The sequence below is a fragment of the Equus quagga genome, chromosome 3 (assembly GCF_021613505.1).
Source record: "Equus quagga isolate Etosha38 chromosome 3, UCLA_HA_Equagga_1.0, whole genome shotgun sequence".
NCBI classification, from domain to species: Eukaryota; Metazoa; Chordata; class Mammalia; order Perissodactyla; family Equidae; genus Equus; species Equus quagga.
The window spans coordinates 133,158,364-133,180,502 of NC_060269.1; positions in this window are offsets into that span (position 1 = coordinate 133,158,364).

Here is a 22,139-nt window from a genome sequence, read left to right on the forward strand (position 1 = left end):
CAGCAGGGCCGTTAACAGAGCAGTGTAGGTCCCAGCCTGGGAACCGAACCCAGGCCGCCAAAATGGAGTACACTGAACTTAACCACTAGGCCACCGAAGCTGGCCCTGTTTTTCATTTTTAAACAGAGATTATAATTAAAATATTTTCTCATAAGGGCTGAAGCATGGATAAAGTAGTATGGTATCTGAGAAAATAGTTAACAAAGTACATTGTTTCATGCACGATATAGTTTAGGTTTCTGTCTGTCTGTCTTTCTCATACACACACACATAGACTCCCACATGCATGTGAATTCTTAAAGCCTAACTTCAGAGTTCTTATCTGGCATTTCTCATTTCCATTAGAGTGATTGGATCTCCTAGTCTTGCTCATGAGATAGGGGAAGTGCACATGCGTTGTGAAGCATTGCAGTCTTCATTATGTTTGTTTGTTGAATTGGACTACTGAAAATATTTTAGCAAAAGCCACCAAAACAGTTTGGAAATTAAACAGTTTTTGTCTTTATGAAATATGTGAGACAATTTGTCTCTTTCTCCTTGTGAGTGTTCCTCTTCTTTCTTCTGTCCTGCGGACAACAGGCTCGTTCAGAGCCTTTTCTTAATAAAGGCATTTTTGGCAGGAGGAAAAAGCAGAAGTTGTCTGCATGACACTCTCCTTATTTGGCATTTGTTTCCTAAAACCAAATCCACTGAAGCAATCAGTCTAGATTCCCCAGAGGAAGAAGAGACTGAAAGAAACATAAACAGAAAGGAAAGATTTCTTTCAGGCTAAAAACTGAATCAGGAGACTGGAGAAAGCGAGTTAGGGTGCAGTTCTGTGGTTAGGACAATCAATGGGGCCCTTTAATCTGATCTGGAGAGATTTTCCAGGAAAGTATCAAGAATTCCAAGTGGAAAAGTGGCATGTTTTCCAGCCTTGGCAGAGATTTCCTCAGCAGGGCAGAGGAAACTAAGGGAACCGTGTGAAATGAACCTGAAGTTTTCTTCAAGGGAACCAGTGTATTCTGAGGATCAAGAACTACAGAGGACATCCCAAGATTTTTTTCCTACTGCCCATGGCCAAAGTTGAATTTCCTGTCAAATATGGAGGAGATACATAGTGAAAATTGAATTGTTTTTAAAATTAATTAGGTTGAACTTAAGATATTTCCTGCTTGTGGAAAGTGAGCCCTGTCTCACGCATTTGTGTCAAATACAGTCCGTGCAGCGGCTTGGGGACTTCAGGAAGTGAGAGCATACAGGTAAGTAAAATATCATTTTAGGTCAAGAGCTTTATGCCCTGATGTTCTTGGCAGAGAAGTAGCCATTGTGGGGCTTCAGACTTTGGAGATATTGACCTGAAATGGTACCTTAACAGGCCCACACTGAATTTTAGAGTTGCCACTCAGGTTTACTGAGGTTGTTCTGGTTTTAGCTGCGCATTTGTTTAAGTTAAAGGAAAACTCCTCCTGACGCTATTGAGTAATTTTCTTCAAGTGTACCTTTATATCCTTACTACACATTTCTTTTTGAAAAAAACCTAGCTTTATTGAGGTACACTTGCCATTCAGTATACTATACACCCATCATGAAGGTCAAGATAATGAACATTTCTCTCACTCTCAAAAGTTTCTCCTTCTTCTTTGTGACACATCTCACCTGCTCTCCCTGCCCATTCATCATCCCACCCTCACCCTCCTCCCCGGGTAACCACTGATCTACTTTCAGCCATGATAGATTAGTTTGCATTTTCTAGGATTCTACATAACTATAGCTGTATAATATGTACTCTTTTTGGTTGAACTTCTTTCATTCACCATAATGATTTTCAAATTCATCCATTTTGCTATATGTAGCAATAATTAAAATTTTATTAAAAATAAAGAGGGCATGAAATTTATGGGCAAGTCTATGTAAAGACGTATGCTTTCAACTCCCCTAGAAGTAGAATGGCTACATTGTATGGTAGGTGTATGTTTGACATTTTAAGAAACTGCAAAAGTTTTCTACAAATGGTTGTAGTATGTTATATTCCCACCAGATGGATATGAGAATTTCAGTGTCTCTCCATCTTCACCAACACTTTGCATTGGTAGTCGTTTTAATTTTAGCCATTCTAATAGGTCTGTAGAGTTTCATATTGTTCATTCGCCTGATGACTAATGGTGTTGTAGATCTTTTCATGTGCTTGTTTGCCATCTATATATTTTCTTTGGTAAAGTATCCATTTCTTTTGTCTATTTTAAGAATTACTTTTGTTGTTGTGTTATTACTAAGTTTTGAGAGTTCTTTATATATACTAGTTACGAGTCCTTTATTAGATATATGATTTTCAAATATTTCCTCTTGAGGTATGGATTGTACTTTCATTATCAGTGTTTTTCAAAAAGCAGAAATTTTAAATTTGATGAATTATGTATTAGTTAGTTCTTTGTAGATCATGAAATAAGAAACAGAAAGGCAATACAGAAAAATTAAAATTAAATCAAAAGCTGATTCTTTGATATGAATAAAATCGATAAACACCTAGCTAAACCGTGAGGAACAAAAGAGAGAAAACAGAAATTACCAATCCTGGGAATGAGAGATAGGACATATCTACAGATTCCAGAGGCATTAAAAGGAATGTAAGACAATATTGTGAATAGCTTATGTCTGTAATTCAACATTTTTACTGAATTGAACAAATTCCATGAAAGACGGAAACTAGCAAATGTCACCAATAAGAAACAAAACATGAGTAGCCTTAAATCTATGAGAGTTACCAAATTGTATTTAAAAACTTTCTCACAGGGGCTGCCCAGTGGCATGGTGGTTAAGTTTGCACACTTCACTTCAATGGCTCAGAGTTCAAGGGTTCAGATCCTGGGTGGGGACCTACACACCGTTCATCAAGCCATGCTGTGGTGGCATCCCACATATAAAATGGAGGAAGATTGGCACTGATGTTAGCATAGGAATAATCTTAAGCAAAAAGAGGAAACTGGCAACAAATGTTAGCTCAGGGCCAATCTTCCTCACCAAAAAAAAGCCAAACAAAAAAACTTTCTCCCAAAGAAAACTCCATGAGGGTGACGTCAGCAAGATGGCCAAATAAGACATATCTTCCCCTCAATAACAATAGTTTGGCCCCATCCATGGGTAAAGGTGCCTTTGTGGGAGTTGTGGGATTCAGGCAGCAGACTGTGGAACCCTCGTGGAGACCAAGAACAAAGAGACCCATTTTGAGAAGATGAGCCTGACCCCAGGCCTGCCCTACAGAGGGTGGTTCCAGCCAAAGACCCAGAAACAGCTTTGTACCCATGAGGACTCAGCTAAGCCCCATTTGGCTGTAGTTCTGTGACCAGCATCATACATCAAGGTGACCTGGGAAGAGTCTTGCCCAACAATACCTTGGGTGATAGGCACACAGACCTCATTCCTGGCTGTGGACCTTAAAGTGTCCCTGTGAACCAGCTAGGGTCTCTCTCAGCCATGGACCAGGATCCCCTGGAGAACGCTGACTTAGACAATCATCCACAGACAAGACAGCCTTTGTGGAAGTCCAGGAATCCAGTGGAGAAGTTCTAATACATGGTTGGAACAAAAAAATCTAAAAAGAAAAAAAATGCCACAACTAGAAGGACCTGCAACTAAGATATACAACTGTATGTCGGGGGCATTTGGGGTAGATAAAGCAGAAAAAAAAGAAAAAATCTGAGATTGGATGCATTGTAGAGGGTAGGAGGAACACTGACTTTTTCCATGTTACCCCTCTCTCAAAGTGGCACAGCTCAGTGTCAAGAGCATCCTTTTTAGCCTGTGATTTCTCTCCAAAGGAAAAATGGGAGCGTGTGAGGGAACATCTGGCTTCCCCAACTCTGCAGACTGCTGCCAATTTCTCTCTCACCCTATCCAGAGTACTGAGTCACAAGCTGCACAACTTGGGGTACTAAGCAGTTTGGAGAACACAAGCCAGGGCCTGGAACGTATCAAAGGGTCCTAGATCCTGCTCACTGTGTCACAAACTCCATTGGGAAGCCCATCCATGAGCTGCTAGGGACACCTCACCCTTGGATCCCCACAACTGGCCTATAGGCACCTTCAGCACCCTACGTGCCTCACCTATACACGCCTGCACCCCATAGCCATCTCCCTGTGTATATCCCAGAATGCAGTAAGAGTAAGCTTTTGCAGATGGCTAGTGAGCACATGCAGAAAACCAGCCTAAATCTGCAGGTCTGGGAGAAACCACAAACTTGAGTATTTAGCATTGCCCTCAGGAAAGCAAAAGTGAAGCTGTCAGCACCCAGCCTGGTGCTTTGCAGGATTGAGAGAAGGCATACAAGCTTAAGAATTCTGCCACAGGAAGGAGCAAGAAGAATCAAGCAGGTGTATCCACAGCAGGTCTGAGTAAGCCTCAGAATTCCCAGCAAGGCTGACAGAAGGCATTTCTCTCCCAAGTCAGTCAGTAAAGACTGCAGCAGGTGACTTCTATTTCAAATGCTAAGACAGCAATGGAAGATTTCAAGGGACATAAAAAATAAAGGAAACATGACATCATTGAAGGATCACGATAATTTTCCAATAACTAATGCCAAAGGTACAGAGATCTGTGATTTACCTGAATAGCTTTTTAAGGAAGCTCAATGCTAACTGTTTAAACTCTAGTAAAAAGATTAAAGGACAAAAGCATTAAAATAACTATAGCTACAATAATTTGTTAATGAATGAACAATATAAGAAGAGGTAAATCATGACATCAAAAGCATGAAAAAGGGGAGTGAAAGGGTAGAGCTTTTATATGTGATTAGAGTTATCAGAATAAAATAGACAATTGTATCTATGAAGTGTTTTATGTAAGCCTCATGGTAACTGCAAAGCAAAGACCAAAGATAAAAAAGTAAAGAGAAGGAAATCTAAATATTCCACTAGGGAAAATCATCAGTTCACAAAGGAAGACATCAAAAGAGGAAGAAAGGAACAAGTGAACTGCAAATCTAAGAACAAATAACACGGCATTAGTAAATCCTCACCTATTAATAATTATTCTAAATGTAAATGGATTACTTTTTCCAAACAAAAGGCATAGAGTGGCTGAAGAGATAAAATAAATAAGTAAATAAATAAAAAACAAGAATTAGCTATATGCTGCTTACAAGATACTCACTTTATCTTTAAGGACTCACAAAGGCTCAAAGTGAAAGAATGCAAGAAAAGATGTTCCATGAAAGTGGAAAACAAAAGAGGACAGAGGTAGCTATACTTACATTAGACAAAATAGATGTTAATTCAAAAGCTGTAACAAAAGAGAAAGAAAATTATTATAGAATGACGGAGTCAATTCATCCAGAGCAAATAACATTCGTAAATATATGTGCACCCAACGTCAGAACACCTCTATATTAAGCAAATACTAACAGCTCTGAAGGGAGAAATAGAAAACCATGCAATAATGGTAGAGGATTTCAATACTCCACTTTCAAAATGGATAGAAATAAAATCAATAACAAAACATTGGAGGTAAATTATAATTTAGATTAAATGGACCTAGCAGATATGTACAGAACATTCCATACAACAGCAGCACAATATACATTTGTCTCAAGCACACATGAAACATTCTCCAGGATAGGTCATATGATAGATCACAAAACAAGTCTTAGCAAATTTGAGAAGATTGAAGTCATACCAAGTGTCTTTTCTGACCGCAGTGTTATGAAACCAGAAATCAATAACAGTAAGAAAACTAAGTTCACAAGTATGTGGAAATTGAACAATACACTCTTGGACAACCAATAGGTCAAAGAAGAAATCAGAAAGGAAAATTAGAAAAATCTCAAAAACAAACCTTGCTTGTTTCTTGATGTTCAGTGTCTTATAAACCATAGTAGCCTATATTTTGCCTATATTTTCAGTTATTTCTGGTGGGAAGGTAAATGCAGCCCGTTATTCCATCTTTTTCAAAAGCAGAAATAAATAAACTTCTTTTTCCTTTTCTTTTAAGCCAATTATGGCATAAATAATTTAATTAATGATTATCTATTGAGCATTCACTATATATAAGACACTGTGCTATTAGATGTTATACGAATTATACCAAAGTTTTGGTGTCATAGATTTTGGGAAGAAAATGTGAGATTCTATCTTTTTCTACTTTCTTGTTACTTTATTTACCTGTGTATAACTCTGGGATGTGTTTGTACAAAATAAGACACATATTTGTGTGTGTGTGTGCATCTTTCATTGAAGGAAAAGATGGTTTCCTCCAAATTATTGGTCCTTTTTTAAAAACCCTCAAATTGAGGGAGTTGGATTAATCATACTACTCATGGTACCTTATCATCATTGGTCCGTTCAAGGTTTCTCTCTTCCTTTGCTCTTCTCTCCCTCCCTTTCTCTTTTCCTCTGTTAGTCCTTCCTTCCTTCCTTCTTTCCTTCGTTTCTTCCTTCTTCCTTCCCTCCTTCCTTCCTTCATTCATTCCTTCCTTCTTTTCTTCCTTCCTCCCTCCCTCCCTCGCTCCCTTCTTCATTCATTCCTTCCTTTCTTCCTTTATTCCCTGGGTATTTTTCTTCCATTTCTCCACAGAGATGACAATTCCAATGTTTATTATGCATTTTTGATTCTGTGTTCTTTTAAAATATACATTGATTATACGAAAGTATTTTTAAATTTATATAAGTGATATTGTGCCTTGTGCCTCCTGTTTTTGTTTTGTTTTGTTTTTACTCAGAGCTATAAGATCCAGCCATGCTTTGTTATATGTGTTTATTTCTTGTTTCTAACTGTTATATGATGTGAATCCATTACATTTCTTCATCTGCTTTCCAAGTGACGGGCACCGAGTTTACCTGTAATTCTTTACCACCTCTCAGAACACTGTATTGAACATCCTATAAATGCCCCCTCTGGACTTCTGTAAGAAGTTATGTATTATGGATTCCCAGGAGCAGATTTGCTGGGACAAAATGTATGCGTAAGAGCCATTGGACTATGTCCCAGCAGGCTGCTGTTCAGGATAGATTCCACAGTCTCCAGTGCCACCATCAGTGCTTGAGAGTTGCTGTTGTAAGAACCGTACACGACTCAGAATTGCCCAGCTTTTAAAGTTTTGCCAGAGAAAGGGATGTAAGCTAATATTATGGTTACTTGCTTTTGCATGTTTCTGATTTCTAATGACTTTGTGCATCTCTTCATATGCTTATTAGCACTTTATTATTTCTCTTCTGTAAATTACAGTTTATAACATTTGCTTATATGTCTGTTGGAATTGTTGTATAACTCTTGTTGCTTTGCAGACCCTCCTTGATTTTTTTAGGGCAAGTACTCAACCATTGCCAGTTTTGAACATGTAAATATTGTCTCCCATCTGGCATCTTTCTAATAATTTTGTCTGTAATGCTCTTCACTGACAGTGTTGTTAATTGTGATGTAATTCAATTAATCCTTTTTAAATGCCTTATTGGTGAAAAGTTTTGCATAAGAATTCCTTCTCCCTAAGGTAGAAATATTTCTACATTTTCTTCTACTAACTTTATAGTTTCACCTTTCACTTTTAGATAGCTAATCCGATAGGAACTACCTAGTGTCACATAAAGATACGGTTTTGGTTTTCTTCATATTGTGAGCCAATTTTTATAGATTGAAAAACTGTCCTTGTCCTTTTGATTTACAGTAACATATCTATGGTATTTTATGTCCCCATACATATGGTTCTGTCTCAAAGTCCTTTAATCAATTTCATCTATTTATCTGTTCTTCAACCAAACGACACTGTTTTTATTACTAAGGCCTTGTGGTATGTCTTAGTTATTTACCTCCAGTGTAGAAAAATGCTGTTCATTTGTATCATTTGGTCTTAGATGTCTTAGGCTTCCTTTATGTTTTCCAACTCTATCCTTTCCTTAACTCATCTGAGAGTTCTTCAATCTGATATTCCAATCCATTAATTTCCTCTTTACTGTAACCTTACTTATGAACTCCATCTATTTTGTTATTTGTCGTTACATTTTTCATGTATAATATTCCAAATTATTTATTTTTATTGCTAATACCTTTATTCTCTTTTTAAAAATGTTCATCTGTCTGTCACAATAACTGCTTCAAATCTTTCTTTTGTCTATTTCTTTTACTATGATTATCTTCAAATATCTAGTTGTTGGCCTGTGGGCTTCAGTTCCCTTCAGGGTATCAGACATGATCTGCTAATATGGGTTGAGTATGGCTTCAAGGTCATACTCTTTTGTGTGTAACATTCTTAGCCAGTTAAATCATTCTCATTTTCCACCAGTTCATCAGAAAAATCTTACGGCCAGAGTGGAAGCAGTAATACTCAAAGACTACTCAACTCACACTTGTTTTCATCAACTCTAAGCTTTTTCAATAACCTCAAGGACACTAGTACAAATGGCCTATGCTATTATTGTGGGTTTTTTTCTGAAGGAATAAGGCCACCAGGAGCCAAGGTAGGAATAAAGCCTAAAACGTTTTCTCCAAGCTATCGTCTCTCTGTAGGTTCCAGGTGTTTTCTTTTCCAGAATGCAGTCATTCACTGCCAGGCACCTTAGTCCAAGACAACATTTTGCCTTCCTATGATGGTTTTGATCGTATTCTTGCTTGGTTACTCATATTTTGTTGTTATTGTTTGTTTGATTGATTAGTTCTTGGAGTCCATGTTTCCTTCCACCTTTAATTTTCTGAGAGTTGAATTTTGGGGAGGGAATCATAAACTGCTTTGTGCCATCTTGTATAAAACTTGAACATTCTCTTTAATCATCTTTCTTATGATGTTTGTACAAGGCAAAAAAAATAGCTTATTTCACTATACACTCATAAGCCTTTAGTAAATTTGAATCCATTCATTTAATTCCATTGAGTTCATTTTTTAATCTTAAATTGTGCTTTTTTTCTTATTTTAAGAAATACTTTATCCTCAGGCTTTCTCATAGTACCTGGCATGCCGTGTAGAAACGAAGGTACATCTTCAATAACAATAATAACAACAATAATTTTAACCAGTATTTTCTTTCAAGAATTATCTGAGTCCTCATATCAACCTATTAGTTTAGGTATTGTTTTCACCACTTTTTAAAGTGAAGAAATTATTAGAGAAATAACTTTTCTTGGATCCCGGAGCTTGATTTGGAACAAGCTCTGAATTGCTCCAGCATCTGAGCTTGCAGCCACTAGAACCTGATTTTGTGATGCTAAGTAAATGCTGACAGACGTTTATTGGTAAAAAGTAAGAGCATTAAAAAAAAGAAACTAAAAAAGGAAAAAAGGAAAAAGGAAAGGAAGTGCATTTTCTCTACCTCAGTTTGCCACAGATCACAGTTCAAAACTTTTCTAAGCTCTCTCTACCAACAGAATTAATCCACTTTGCCTTATTGACTTTATCCTATCTCATGCTACCTGCTGTGTCAAAACCAGAGGCATATAAAAGCACAGGTCCATCCTTGTAGTCCTGATGAAAATGAGGTCTTCATACTAAGATCTAGGAGCAATTAATTATATTGCTCATGCCCTGGTGTCCCTACACATGTTTATAGAGCACTGCATCCTGATGGGAACTGCCGTTCTACCATTGAATATCACATTCATTATTCATAATGCATGGCAGTAAAACTGAATAATTAATATCTCGATATCACTGATACTCCACCCTCCCTTCCACATGCCAATATACAATTTGGAAATTCTTTTTGATGCATGCCCAAAGCACATATCACACTGTGCAAAAGTTCTGCATTCTGAAAGATATAGGCATGCACTATAAATCTGAAACATAGCTATTGTGAGTCTTAGAACTCAGCAATTATTTCTTCCAAGACCCCATAAGTAAAAATGAGAAAGTTTAACCGTACAACTTTTGAAAATGGAGAGTTGGTACAACTTTAGTAAACTACTCATTTTAAAAGAATGGTTATTGAACTTAATGCAACAGCTTAATATATGTGCAGATATTTACCCTCTTGACAGTGCAATTTAAAAGCTGACTTGTTTCAGAATTAGACTGGTAAAAACTATAGAAGTGGTTTTTCAGTAAGGATAGAACTCCCAGTCCTTTCATGACTCTCTGTACCTAAAAATTAATATTCTTAAAAAAAGGGCAGGAGACTTTTTCCTTCCTTAAGTGGATAATAGTAGCATATTATTTATTATTATATAAAAATCTAAAATTTAAGTTAAAAGATATTGTCTATCCCCGTTTTAGCAGTATCATCTTTTATCTACTTCCATCCACATTGATTAATATTTATTGAATACCTAAAGCATCTATGCCACTCTAGCAATGGACCTGATCCTTCAGAATACTGATGTTTGATCTAGAGTCAGATAAGCTACTATTGTAATCATGAGGTCACAATTAATTACAGGAAGAGTATGAGTTATTTATTTACAAGAAACAGCATTTCCTGAATCCCAGTTGTGTATAGGGCACAATCTAGCATACATATTATTCTCATATCTAATTGGGATTACAATTGAAACTAAAAAGGCAGAAAACACAAAAGCGTAGAGAAGGACTAGAAATGGGAACCCAAAATAGTCCCCTTGTCAAAGTGACTTTAAATTAGGGTGACAGGCAAGAAATATAAAAATAGAGATATGGAAACAGCCAAGCTGATTAAAAAAATATGTTTCTGAATTAGTGCCATTTGGAGGTTAATATCAAATTCTGATTCTGTTCTGACGTATTAGGAAATGTGTCATTTTTGCACCTCAGGCCATTTAGATATCCTTTATCTAAGGGTACCCAGGATTCTCAGGGATGCTTCTTTATTTCTCTTGAGAGCCCAAAAACCTACAGCACAAAGACCAAAATCCCCTCCTAAGAGAAATTCATCCCCAATATAACCAAGACATGACTATTTCCACTTGTATGTACAGGAGAGCTCCCTGCTGTTCTGGACATTGTGAGTCATTGTTGTTCACTCTCCCTGAAGTTGTAGAGGTTTTTTTATTAACAAGAGAACGTTTCGATTCAGTTGGCGTTCTTTAGTCCCTGAGGTGGCATTACCACTAACTTTAGCTCTTTGCAATGGTTGCAGTCAAGTCTTAGATCACAATCCTCATACCATTAGTGAGGGTAATGGTTTTCAAATAACGCAACTGTAAGAGAGAGCCTGGGAATTGCCTGGCAAAGGAAAGGTGAGAAAGTAACTCTATTGAAAAGTAAGAATCTCTTGTGACTGGAAAAACCCCTTTATGTATTGATGAACCCCAAATAGACCTTTCCTATTGATAAGCCAAAGGTATGTCTGAGAATGGGGCAGTTAAGTAAGAAAAACTCATTTCCTCCAAATTGAAGCGAATTGCTAAAGCTACTGCTTGAAAGAATGACCTCTTCAGAAGACAGGACAGAAGAATTTAGCCATGTTCCTCCTCCAACTATGTATGGTTAGCAGAACTGTCAGCGTTCCTGACATCACGAGGAACAGCCCCTTCGAGGAAGAAGAGCAGAGGAGGTCCAAAATGGTAGCACAATCCTGTGGGGAAGGATCATTAAATGCCTGTTCTCGCTTTCTTGGTCGCTGAGCTTCATCATTCCCCAAATAATTTATATCTTCCTAAGGAATATATGGATATTTGAATGAATTTCATTTAACATTTTGCCTTTTGCATAAGTGCAAAAATACAAAGTGTCAGTGTCCCAAGTGATTCCCCATGGGGCTCTAATATGTTTACTAGGTCCTTGTACTACGACATAGTCTGATGGACAGTGTCTCTAGGTTGACATTTCTTCCTGCTATTTTCACAGGTTGGCTGAAAACGGTTAAAAAAAAATGACAGTTAAGCATTTCAGCATTCCTTGATCCAGCTCAACGCAATGCTTAGAATTTTATTCACATTTCTTCTGTTGTATGAATATGGATTTTCAGTATTAACTATGGTTTTCCATTATTGATGATCCAAGGGACATCACCTCTGTTATTTTTAAAAAGGAAAAATAAATTACATAAAATAACCAGTTTCTCATACATACATCCACCAGAATAACACTGCTATGCATATCTAATCTTTGAGCATTTGCCTAGTTTTGCATTTTCATAGTTTTGCAGTGAATGGGTATGTCTTGGTGAGTTTGATTATATTTTCCATATTTTGTAATGGCTTCCCAGACATCAGAAACTATGTGTAAGTACTCTCAGACTACTGGGAAATGAGATAAATCTATTTCATCAAAATATTTAAGAAAGATTAAAAAATATCACTGGAAGATGTTGGTAAATAAGTCAACAAATGCCGATATGACTGAAGCAATATGTTATGGGCTGGCTCTACATAATAGTCTACACACAACCTGGACTATGATCTTTTCTAAGTGCAAAGCACTCAGAATAGAATTTTAAGATTATTCATGATTACCACTCTGGATTTTAAAACTGTGTTCCTCTTCTTGTTTACTACACGAATTAGATAGCTTAGGTATTGTTCCCAAATTCTAGTTAAGTAACTTTCCCATTCAAGGTATTCACGGAATCTATATTAGTGACCAAATGGTCGCATGTTGGTCATGGCATAATACAGAATTTTACCTAGTCTTTTTGCTAAGATCTTTTCCAGGTTTAAATTTCTAAGATGGACAAGAATAACTTTCAGCAAAAGTAAACTGAAGGTAATATCAGGCATGTTATTTGTTCTAATCACAACACTTCCACAGAGAAGGTCCCCTCAATGACATTTAAAGTGGAAATGAAAGTTTAAGATTGGGGTGAGGGCACATCAGTGTCAGTGAAGAGACCCAGGACCCCTGAGGAACGTTTTCATCAGAGTGGAAAGTAATAAGGAAAGTGAGTCTTACCCAAGGCTTTTTCGAGGTGAAGTGAGGCTTATGATGGTGAGTACCATGTGAGTTTGATCTTGAGCTCTCTTGACATAATTTTTGAGACAAATTATCAGTAAAGTGGTATGGTCAGGAGAAAGGCATCGAGGAGAAGAGGGAAGGCTAATTTAATTGCCTTTGTTCCTCAGTGACACAGCTTAAATTGAGCTTGCCTTTCTGAGAGCTCAGGGATATTTGCATGCTTGGATTTTCATAAATGGGAAATGAACTCAAAGCACTTGGCCTACAGAAAATGTATCGCTTTATATTTGAAGGACAAGAAATACAAGAAGGAGTCAAGGGAATCTGAAAATTCCTTTTTTCTCTCATTTTCTCCTGACGTTTTGGGGGGATGGTGATCAGACTCAGTTAAGTGTAAAGTAAAATGTAATAAATACCATATAAAAGTTTAAAAAAATATGGAAAGTCAAAATACATACCCTTAACATATGTTCTCGAGGAACAGCAATGACTTGTGGCTGTAAGTAAAGGAAATCAGTCCACTTCCTGCTGATTCATTTATTAATATATTAAACAAAGACATATTAAAGATGCTTTGAAACTGGTTTGTACCCAGATAAATTGAGGTACTAAAATGTTATGTAAAAGACACTTTGTCTGTATGACTGGATTTACAAAGAATCAGGGAAATCCCAGGGTAGTGATTCTAAGCTGTTCTAGGAAAATAAGGAAAACTTGGGAAATAGCCAACAATATTCAAAGGTTGAAAAACTTCAAACTCTTTTCGCTAAAAGTCTCATAATACTGTGATTTCCTGGAGGTGGACACAATCAAAACATTTAAAAAAGAATTTACGCTCTTTGCTTCCAAATCCTCCAGTAAATTTAGATGTTATTTGAGTTGATTTCTTCTTCATTTCTTAGAGTTTGTTGTCGCTTAAGTCTCTTACCTATGATCACTGTTTGAGATTTTACTAATGTTCAATTGCATCTAAGTAATGAAAAGTTAATAAAGCTATTATAAATATAATGAAAACTATAATTTTGCTATAGAGGTAAATAATTAAGTGTTTGTGAAACACTGAATCATAATTCAGTGGGGTTTATGAGCAATATAAATTTATAAAATTCAAATAAATGAAACATCAATAAATGTGAGCTATTGTTGCATCTTGAAGAGGGAACAATAAATAGCATCTCTTTTTTCTTCTGCTCTAGTTGTAATCAATTAAGAGACGCAAGGATCAGACATATGGAGATCAAATGTGCACCAAGAATACTGATGAAGCCTAAACTGGAGAAGTTGTCTTTAACTCTGGTAGCTTTGTAAGCTTAACTAGACTAAATCCTGAAATTGAACATGCCCATCAATTTTCAAGCATTACTGGGAACTTAGAAGACATCTCCATAGGGTCCTGCCCGTGTAAAGCTTTAAAGAAGATGATGCAGAGATTATGTGTTATCTTCTAGCAGATATATCAGAGAGAGAAGACGAGGCTGGGTCACACTTGTTAATTCTCGTCTCTCAGTCTCACCCTTGAGAAAAGTGACTTCCTCTCGTGGGCAAAAATGAACCTAAGAACAGAAAGAAGTCCATATTTTACGCTATTGGGAGCTTTATTATTATTATTTGCTGGAATTAAAAGAGGATAGTAATAACAATGACCTCTTGAGATTTCTAAACATACTCATATTTGGACTGAGGTAGATCAACTACTTATATATCTTCGGTTTAGCCATGTGGTCTCAGTTTGACTGTTAAGTAAATAGTGATAGGATAATAGCTACTTCCTATTACCTTCTCACATAAGCATTCTTTTAACTTTGTTATGAAAGGATACAACAATTAATAAATGTTTTAGCTATTGTTATTAAATGTCCAACAGCTAGTCATATAACTGAATTCCTTTGTCTGCTATGTGCTAAGTATATGCCAAGAGGAAGGACTGGGATATATGACATAGATGGTAGATTTAACAGTTGTCCCTATAGTCTGTCCTCAGGGGCTTTGTTTGTCTTACATGTTTGATGAGTTTGAGGAAAAAAGAAACAAAGGAGTTAAGAAGGCAGTGAGGAAAGTCTATGCTGCTTCACTAAGAATCGTTCCAATAAAACTCCATTATTCCTCAGGCAAAATTTTGAATAGAGACAACAAGATTGTATTCTGTTAAAAACAATGCTGAAACAGGAGACTTGTCTCCCATATATTTTTTTTAAGTGGTAGAGGGAATGAGTTTTAAATGTGCAAAATTATGAAAAGTGTGAAACAGAACACAAAGGTAAAGTATTTCAGGTTTGTTAAACTTGCGATTGTTATTACATCAAACGGCAAGAGCATGACAGATATAGAAATCATCTTTTGTGTTGAGTGTAAAGCTCATTAAAACTAAACAGACATGACATATCCATATTGCTTGGGTAGACTACCAGTGCAAAGGAAATGCTGCATCGGCAATAAAGGTCTAAGATAATTGCTAAGCTAAGTGAGAAGTGTACGCCGTATTGAAGAGAAGTAACATTGCTGTACCATAGACTTTGAAATGGCAAGATATTTGAGGCAAAATTCTAGCTCTTCTTGGATTAAACTATTACTATACTGTTTTACTTCCCTGTAGAAAATCACTTATTTTCGTGTTCTTGATTGTGTAATAAACAGTCCAGCATTTATATTAATGTTGATAACGATTTAGAAAGGTTCAAATCTGAGAGACAGAGTCATAAGATTAGTAATGGAACCGAAGAACTCCACAGTGATGGGATGAGCCACCTACTCTATTTTAGGGGTTACTTAGAACCATTTAGCTCCAACACTAACTGACATTTTCCCAGCTCAGTCTCAATCAGTAGATGAGATGATATTTTGCCTGCCATCTCCTTTTCCTTTGTTTTAGACATCCGTTTAAAACATCTGGGTAAAGAAGAGAAGTGTTATTTATGGGGATGCCTCAGAGACTCCAGCTCTTTATAAATATATGTTTATCTTTCAATATACTGCTTTCAATACCTCTAGTATTCATCAACTCACGTATACAAATAGGTACTTGCAAACGCATATTTTTCATAGACTAAAAAAATGACTTCAAAGTTTGAAAGTTTATATATTTTGGATCATTTCTTACTTGGAAAGGGTTGAATGTTACCTTTTGTCCCTATTCAATGAAATCAGATCAAAATATAATGTAATGCCAGAACTGAAATTAATGACACAAGAGTAGAATGTAATTATTTTATTCTTTTGCCCAATTAAATCCTTTGTAATAATGTGGCATGGTAAACTAATGATTTTTTTTTCATACACTTTTTTACTCTTATTTTCTGAATTTGGGCCTATTATTAAAAAGCTTATATATTTGGCTTCCTAAGTCTTCAAATTCAGAAGATTGGGATGATCACCGATACGAAAATTATAAATTATCTTTATTTTTAAGAAAGTTATTAATGTCTGCCTGTTGCAATTTCAAATAGTCATTAATCTAATTATTTAAAAAGAAATAGATCTATGTAGCTATGTGCTCTTAGCATTCAGTCTGCTTGTTCAAATATTTCCTTGTTCTTTACCATTATTAGCTCCCAGATATCACTATAAGCAGAATGCAAAGATAAATCAAATACAACTTCCAGCTTGTGGCCCTCTCCTCCTTCTCTGCCTCAGGAAGAGAAATGCCGTTCTTTCAATTTCTTCGGGCTACCCTATTCTAGGCCTTTGTTCCAGGGTCCTTTACTTAGCTTATTAACCTCAGTCTTGTTGAGTATTTTTGAGACGGCTCAGCATCATCCAGCAACAGTGTCCGACAGTACCATGTCCAAACATAAAAATAGTTTGAGATAAGCCTGAAACGTCATTGGAATTTCCAGGGCAGTATCCAGAGGTGATAGGCCACTACTCCTATATACCTTTACTTGAAATGGCACAAAAATGATAGTATCCACACTAAACAGTGAGTAAACTGCTCAGGGAGTTATCTACATTTGACTGTCTTATGTAATATAAACTACTACAGCGAAGAGTTTAATAGAAAGTGATCCAAAATAGGAGACGCATGTTCAAACTCCAGGGCTATCCCAACTCTTAATATGATCCTTGGCTGTTATTTATTCTTCCAGGTTAAGTTGATTCATTTAAAAAGAGAGGAGAGGTGGGCTGTTTGTAATAGCCATCATCGGGGCCGGCCCCGTGGCCCAGTGGTTAAGTTAACACGCTCTGCTACTGAGGCCCAGGGTTTCGCTGGTTTGGATCCTGGGCCTGGACATGGCACCACTCGTCAGGCCACGTGGAGGCGACGTCCCACGTGCCACAACTAGAGAGGCCCACAACTAGAATATACAACTATGTACCAGGGGGTTTTGGGGAGAAACCCAAAGAAAGAAAAAAAAATAGCTATCATTTCTTGAGTACTGACTATACCTAGACTTCTCTCTGTTATTTATATCCATTATATCATTTACTCTTAATAACAATTGTGTGAGAGATGTATTAATATTATTTCATTTTACATTTGAAGAAACTGAATCCTAGAGCAGCTAAAATAGTCTCATGGGCACATATCTAGTAAATGGTGGAGGCAGAGCACAAATTCAGGTTTGTTTGTCTTCAAAGTCTGTCCTATAGGGATGAAACTCTGGTTCATGTTAACATTCTATCCTTATTGTTTATTAGGGTGGTGTGTGTTGTTAATGGGAAGAAATAAAGGGTCTTGGTACACAGGGTGACTTAGAATCTCTGGCAGCACTTACATCCTTTAAAGTGAGAGAAATAATATATTTTTTAATAGGCTATAAGCTAGATGTATCTTCATCTATATCCTTTCTTTTAGATTGGAAGCTTATTGTAGTCATATTTCTGGAATAAATAGGATACTGGACTTAGTATATTACAGTGCCTGAAAATAATTTGGGGATAATGGAAAAAGGCAAGGAAATCATCCCTGATTAAATTTGTAAGTGGCTGTCTGGAGAACCATTATAATTTATGAGGATTTGCTGCTCAGAGAGTAAATAATACCAGTGACAGCATTTCCTCAGAGAACAGAAGATCAGATCTGTTGCAAAGTAAGTGCCAATACTTCCTCTCAAAAGCACAGTGGAAGAGACAGAGGTAATAAATGATGCTTCATTTATCTCAATGCTTATGACCCTCCTGGCCGCTTAAGAGCAGAGGGACAGCATTTAACTCTTTCAGTGCAGTTGAACAGCTACACCTTCCTGCTGCATATGACAGCCTCACATTCTCAGAGCATAACTGGATGAGGTAAGTTGTCTAGATAAGCGAACCCCACACAATCACACCCGCCATTTCTGACATATAGAGAAATGTTTGCTAATTTCGTGTAATAATCTTTTTCATTTATTTGTAATAATGATGATAAAAATCTTCATGTTATACATTGCAGCAATACTGTGTTCATGTCATTTAGAAGAAATGACAGGTACTTTGAAATTAGCATTTTTGAGTGTCTGGTAATGCCGGCTGCATGTTGAAAATTATAATTTGTGGTCCTATATATCAGAGCTAACCCCCAAATCCAAGATGCAGATTTTAGCAGATTTAATTCCACCTTTAGCTCTCTTACAGCATATAAATTGAAAGCTCGGCAACTTGTCATTCAAATGAGTTATTAAATATTGAGACCCCGGATCTCACCACTTTAGAATCTGATGGTGTCAGCACATAGTAAGAACAATTTATGAAACGTGGAGTGTGATTGGTCAAATAGCCATATACACTGATGTTGACATTTCAATTAACACCTGTTCATTTTTTAATAGGCATTTGTTATATAAAATAAATTATTGTTCTATTCAGCTAGCAATGTCTGGCCCTTATTGGTATCTTATTACACAGCTTTAATAATCATTTGACATTTAGCCTTTCCTAACTAACAATGGAATGCAATAATTCACATCTCTTGGATGGATTTTAAATCCCAGAGGGAAGTCATTATGTTCTACATTCATTTTATTAATTGATTAATTAATCTGACACAAAGTTAGAACTTAGTAGGAATAGTAAGTATCAGAAGATTGATGAACAAAAAGTTTACACTTAACAGGTACAGCAGTGTGTATAGCTATTGTATTTCTTTTTGTAAATTTGTCATATAATGAAATAATGCATGTAACACATCCAAGACAGTGTCTGTAATAACATAGACGATATATATGGTTTCTTTTTACTGCCATCCTTAATTTATGCACTCCTAAAAGTCTATGTATGGAAAACATTTTCTTTCTAGGCAAGATGTTTGTTTTCATGTAGGCACAACAGGCACACCAGAATGGTCTCATTACAGGTATACTGTAGTACGTATAGTAAATCTTGTGTATACTCAATTCTATCTGTAATGGCCAACTCGGAAACCCACATAGAAAGTAAGAAAGAATGATCTCCATGCATTTCACTGAGAAAAGAGCATCACAGTGCACTGCTTTCTTGGAGGATAATGTAACATAGGTCCAGCTTTGGAAAGAACAAGAAAAGCATGCTGGTTTCTCATTTTGCATTTCACAACAATTTGTCCAAATTTTGTTTGGTTGATTGCACTCAATTGTCTTGTTTTTGAAAAACAGCAACAGATTAAAAGAAAGCTCTCTGCAGGAGAAAAAACTATGCTTCAGGGAAGAAAGAAGAGCAGAAAAGGAGAGTAGGCATTTTAAATATGGCTAGTTACATGGTTATTCTCTTTACAATTTGTTTCTTTAGTGCCCAGTGACAGTTTTTTGAACTCACTTTGTTGGCCACAACACTTAACAGATTACCAAGCAATCAAAGCAGTCTTCATCACACAAAATTAGAGTATATTTATTATAAGAAAACAAGATAATAAACAAACATATACACAGAGGTCAGCAACACTTGAGAATTAATTCTACTTCCTCATATGCCATGTGTGCAATGATTCAGGGTAAATGATAATATATTATACTTCAAGTCCGTAACCTTAGAAAATAAAAGCCTAGTTGGAACTGGACTTACATGAGCAAAACAAGCTTACAGTACATGGGACTGTGCTATTTGGCAAGTAGTCAATAAAACTGTACCTTATGACTTTCTCTCCTAAAGGTTCTAATCAAAACAATTTATTTCAGGCATGTAAACTGTGCTTTTCAGACTGTAGCTATTGTCAGCATGTGCAGCAGCATCAGCAATAGCTGATGCAATTTTTGGATTGAGAGTCTCAGAGCTCCCCCATCTGTCTCAGTAATGGCTGGATTTTGTACTAGATCAATACGGCATGTCAGCTATAGTACAAGGATTTTCTCCCTAACCTTTACAATAGCAATTTCCCTGCCTCCAACCTTGCCCAGCATAAAAGCAATATCTGAGGATATTATGCAAAGAATCTGGAGCTGATAAAGCTTAGAGGACATTAGCTACCAGTACACTAATTGCTGGAGGCCAAGCATTCAGACATTATAGCCCATTTGAAATCTTAAACTTGAGCCATGAAAAGAGAACATCTTTTCATGATAGATGTTAACTTGCTTGCTTCTGTGAGCATAGGACAGTGGGTAAAGGCGAGAAAGTGATCTGTAAACGAAGTCACCGTTTCTTTTTGTGTGAGAGTAATCTGGCTGCTCCAGTTGGTTCTCTGAATGTATTTCTCTCTTGTCAGCAGTGGCAGAGGAGAATCGAATGTGATGTGTTTGTCTTAGTAAAAGGTATAACTAGATCCTGGGGGGAGACAAAGTGTTTTGCTTTGTTTCTGCTCCAGTTCTCTACTGAGAAATAAAACCAAGAGGATTCAATTCTTTTCCTTGCAATGGACTTGGAGTTGCCCTGACTCACAGCTCACATCCACAGTGAGCTGATAGTTGTGTATCACTGCCCCTTAGTGGTTGGCCAGTAGCAAACCTTTTTAACACCTAATGAACACCACAGGCTTACAGGTAAATAGAGCATGCAGGCTCTCCTCTTTATTTCTTAGAGCAGCATCAGAGACTTAATGTGCACCCTTACCCTTTTCTAAGGTGATGTTTTGTTTCTCTATGTCAGTGTAATACAGAGGAAAGGACAAGCACTCTGGGGTCGGAAAGACATGGGATTATATCTCTCTGCTATGAGATTTTAGGAAAGTTGCTTAATCCCTCTCTGCTTCTACATTTTTTCCTTCCAAAATAGAATTAGCAACTACCTACCTAAACCAATGCTGTCGGATTAATTGAGATAATACAGGAGAACAAGTTGCAAAGCATCTGAATGGCTTGGCCTCTATGATGATAATTATTGTAATAAAAATTTGTGAAGCATGTGCTTATTTTGTAAGACCAAAAAAATGTGAGCATGTCATGTAAACATCTCTGTCTTCATTACGAAATTACAAATAGAGCCTGCCTTGATGAACAACCCTAGGAGCAATATAACACAACGGTCCCTGCTTTCAGTCCAAATTACGCATCAGTTTATTTGGTGTGGTTTTGGGTTAGATTATGGTTACGTGAAATAGGATTTTAATTCAATTCCTCACACATTTATTGGTAGTCGACTGTTCCGTATAGTCAGTGTGCAAAGAAAAAAATAAATAATACCATCGTTTCAAGAAGCAGTTTGTAAGTTAGTGGAGGATACAGAGATATAAACTTACCTAGATAGAAAGTAGACTCTTCTAAATTAAAGATGTCTAGGAACTGCTATGGAAACTCATTGCTAACCTCAGGGTAGTTTTCATAGAGAAGGTGCTATTTTTAGTGGGATTTGAAATATAACTTTAGAATTGGATAAGCAAGAGGGAAACATGTAAGTAGAGACAATAGACAATAGCAGAGGTAAGTACTTTTAAAAGAAATGTATAAAGTACGGAGAGATAATTAAGAAATTAAGTGTGGCAAGAACATGAACCATATGTTAGGAATAATAACTGATAAAGGTGAACAGGATGGATTTTGAAGAGCCTTGAGCACTATGCTGAAGTTTCACATACTATAAGCAATAAGAGAGTCACAAGGGAACATATTTTACATTTTAGGAAATTTTCTTTATTTTGGTTTAAGAAGGAAATAATTGAAATGTGTTTCTCCAATAGCATCTTTTATATCAAAGCTAAATACTTTATACTCATTTTCAAGTCATGCATCGTTATATACAATGTCCACTATGTCCTCTTAGAAATGTTGACATTTTTACTGCCAGCTCTTATCATTCCTTTTCAACAACCAAATCTTCCATTGGTCTATCTTTTGATTCCCCCATTGCTAATGTTAGCTGTATGTGAATATTGGTCCCCATTCCTAAGAAACTGTATTCTGCCCAGAAAATAACTGGGCATTGAAGACACCTTGAATTTTTACTGGGATCATTCTGCATGTGAAGTAAAATCTTTGGCTGTCTTATGAAGATGTAAAAGTCATAAAGTAACACTGAGAGATGAATGACATTCCCCAAAGAGCCATAGGGAGG